Here is a 4402-nt window from a genome sequence, read left to right as displayed (position 1 = left end):
ATTTCATAAATCCTTCAAGGTCCGGAGGAATTTCCGTTGGTGGTGGCGAAAAAGAATCTTGGTCATCACCGCTTCCAGGCGAAACATCATCCTACGCAAGTTCAGCTAGCATTTCTTCGTAAGCTTCGTCTACCTCTGGTTGTGATTCAGCAAGTCCAAAATTTCTTCTTTCCGAACGGATCCAATCTCTGAAAAATACTGATTTTTCCAAACTCTACTTCATAGACGCTCTATAATCACCGAGTTGAAGTCTTGCTTGACTGAAAGCGCTCTCTGATGCCACTGTTGAAGCTTGAATAGTTAAAATATCTCGGGCCATCCTTGAAAGAATCGGAAAGTGTTTTTCTTTGTCCTTCCACCATTCCAAAATATTAAAGGAGCCGTCGGGATTCACTTCCTCAATTCCCTGTGACAAATAAACTTCAAGCTCATTTAGTTGTGAAAAATCACTAGTACTAGAACCTTGAGAACCCCTGAACCCTGCCCAAGCACTAAGTGCTCTTACTCCCACAGTTCTTTTAGATAATTGAGAACTAGAAGAAGAAGGAGTTGGAACATTTGGTCTAGCATGATCTAATGCAACTTGATAAGCATTATAAATTGTTTGAACATTTATTTTAATTGAGGCTGTTGCGTCCGGAAGTTTAGACAACTCCTCATCTTCAAGTGCTAAACCATTATAAACAGTTTCATACCAAAATTGAGGACCTCCTAATTTCATAGTAGGATTTAACAATGCAGCAACACCGTAAATAGGGGGAATAGGAAAAAAAATATTTTTTAAACTTTTTTCTCATAGAATCAATAACAAGTTGATAAATTTCCCCATCCTCTGAAAAATGATCAAATAAATTTGCAAGTTCTGCAATATAAACTAAACAGTTAGAAATAGTAGGATAATATTGCCCAGAAAATTCATTTGTAGCAATATGAAATTTTTCTAAAAAATCTACAAGTATTTTAACATTAGCCCAATCCGCATTTGTAAGGTGCTCATCATCATCACTTACATGAGCATTAAACGTTGAGTTTATGGGGTTTCTATATTCACATGCAACAACTAAATTTTCATACATGTAATTCCATCTAGTCGAACAAGGTTTAGGAACCTTTTTTTCTCTTAGGCCAAATTCATCGCATCTTTTAAAATATTCTCTAAGTCTACTTCTACGGTTTGAATAAAAAAGCCAATTAAAAGCCATTTTAACCTTTTCAATTTCAACATTTAAAATTCGCATACCATCACCCACAATTAAATGGTAAATATGACAAATACATCTAACATGAAAAATGTTACTAAATGCAGGACTTAGTGTAGTGGTAAGCAAGGCTACAACATTTGTGTTACTAGTAGCATTATCCATTGAAACTGACATTATTTTATCATTAATGCAAAAATATCTACAAATATCCGTAATCGTGCTAGAAATAAACTGCCCTGTGTGACGTGAATTAATTATTCTATAAGCAATAATGCGCTTTTGCATTATCCAATCCTCATCAATCCAATGACTGGTAACAGTAAGGTAATCACAGTCATTACCACTTCTACCAATATCAGTTGTAATAGCAACACGACAATTTATATGAGTAAATAAATAGCGCAAATATTGTTCATATTCATGTTTATATTTATAAATATCGCTCTTTACGGTTGTGCGAGGAAAACCTTTACGAGTAGGATTATAAACTTTTCTAATATAATGCACAAAGTGAGGGTTAGAAGGAAAGCTATAGGGTAAGCACATAACAGTAACCATTTTTGCCAATTCTTCTCGATCTTTTTTTGGATCATAATATAAAATACCACCGGTAACAGTGTTAATTTCCCGGTTGAAATTGATTTGACCCGGTATTAAGGTCATCCTGACTAGGTGCACTTGTCCTTTCGGCCAAAGCTTTCATACAAAAATATCTAGCTTTATCTTGAGAGTGTAGCAATATGTGTCTAGTCAAACTTCTCCCCCCCCCCCCCGACTTCCAACATATTTAAAAACTAACTCTTTGCCACAAGTTTTACACTTGGCCCTATTTTTTTCTCTTAGTTGAGTAAACAAAGGCCAAACAAGAGATGTTTCTGCCCGTTTAGAAGGTTGTCTAGAAAAAGTAGGGGCAGTAACAGGAGGGTCAGACGGGGCATCATTTGGATTATTATTAGTTGGGTTAACTTCAGGAGCAGGACTAGTGGGTGTATCGTCATCCGGTTGCATTTCATCAAAATCTATTTCTTCATCATCATTTTCATCAATAGTTGGATTACCATAAAGAGCATTCATATATTCATGGTTTAATTGTTTACCAGGTGTAATATTATGGCAAAATTGACTCTCGGTAAATTGTAATAAACTATTATCGCTATCAAGAATAGGAGGTGTAGGACGGGTAACAAGTTTGGATCGGGGAGCCGGGGAAATGGAGGAGGAACAGATTGGCCACTAGATTCACCACTCTTGGATTTTCCCTTATTTTTACTAAACATTTTTTTTAAGGAATAAGCCATCTTAATTAATCAAGCAAAGCAAATAAAACAAACAAAACTATAATATTAAAACTTAAGAGTTGGAACAAGTTTACCGAATTGACGAACAACTTGTTGAAAATTAATTATCGTTGAAGACTTGAAGATTTCAATTCACCAACTTCACAATTTTGCACAAAATGTAACAATTAAGTAAGCAATTATAGAAGAATATTAGAGAGAGATTGAGAGAGATTGATGATTTTGTGAGAAAAATGAAAGAATGAGGGGGTATTTATAGTTGAAAATAGGGAAAAAGTGTAATTATAAAAAGTTTGGGGTTAAAACAAAGTTCGGGGGGGGGTTAAATAGCTATTTTGTAAATAGCCAACGGCTATTTTGGCAGACCAAACGGCTAGTTTTTAAATGGCCAAACGGTCAAATTTTTTTTTAAAAAAAATTATCCGTTGGGCCCGTATAGGCCCGTTTAGGACCGCTTGAACCGGCCCACTTCTCAGCCGGTCCCGGTCTCGCGGGCCTCGCCTATAGGACCGGCCCACTACCCAGCCCACCTCCCCACGGTCCTGGTCCTATCCAGTTAGGACCGTTTAGGCTCACCGCCCATTTGTACTTGCGGTCCTGGGCCGGTCCCGGTCCTAACCGGCCCACATGCCACCCTTATTCAACACTAAATGTTGTTCCTTAGTAGCATCGACATTTTCATCACCTAGATTTTCACCTTTACCGCTATATCATTCTGCTGAGTCTAAACAGCTCTATCTCTTTTTATCCCTTTTGACCATATAATTCACCTTAATGCTAACAGTTTCCTTTCTGTAAAGGCTCTTACTGAGGATGTTATCTAATTGACTATGGTCATTCTGTAGTTCATTATCTTTTTCTTGTTTCATCCCATATAATTCTTAATACGCCTAAGCGAATCAATAAAGTACTGCAAATGGTTTCCAAAAGAAATCCCTGAAAAAATATTTAAATGGAAGAATGTAAATAAACAAAGCCAGCATACAAGAAAACTGCAGAGCATACACCGTGGGTAAGTGCAATATATAGGAGACAATATTCTGAGCACAACAGTTACTTGAAGGAACACAGGCTGATAACAACAATCACTCCAGTGGAATAACGGGACGACATAATCAGATAATGGTTTCCCCACAGACTGGTCCTTCATTTCAACACATGCAATCCAAAAAATTGATACACAATAATGATAATGCACAACGATAATCAGATATAGCAGCAAAAGAAAAGTCTATGCTAAATTTGACCAAGATCAGAGACTGTATCATATGTTTTAATAAACTGTGAGGGAATGGCTGAAATAGGGACTATTTCATCTTCAAAAGGTGTAATGTTTAGTGTTAAGGCGATTCTGATGAACTTTTCAAAGTGTATGCAATTAGCATCTGCTCGTTGTCCTTTGTCCTGTAATGTAATGGTAGATATTGTGAATTTTGTTGGTATTATAATCTGGTAGTTTGACAGTGAAGTTCAGTATTCTTCGTGCTTCTATGCTCCGAGTGTCAACATCTAGCACGACTTAAGCGCAAAAAGAAAGTTCTCTGTTTCAAACTGCCAGCTACAAAGAATGTTGATTCCAAGGTAATAACAATTGTTACCATTGACATAGTATCACTACGGACATCTGATAGCCAAAACATTATTATTTACCATATTTCATCTAAATTAACTCACACAAAAACAACATCGCAGATGTGAATTTGAAGTTGAAATCACATATGGGAGCGCAGCAGTAACAACAGTAGTGTCACAGAAATTGGTCGAAAGAATGCTTTCATTAACAACTGACCAAATATATGAAACAACCATTGTAAAAGTGTACATACTAAAAGCTCATGGATTATTTCAACTTACTGAAAATTAATTTAAAATCTTCACTTTACTCATTATGCATGCTCTAAA

This window comes from Nicotiana tabacum, chromosome 19 (genome assembly GCF_000715075.1).
Source record: "Nicotiana tabacum cultivar K326 chromosome 19, ASM71507v2, whole genome shotgun sequence".
NCBI lineage: Eukaryota > Viridiplantae > Streptophyta > Magnoliopsida > Solanales > Solanaceae > Nicotiana > Nicotiana tabacum.
Note: the sequence above shows the minus strand (reverse complement) of the source record.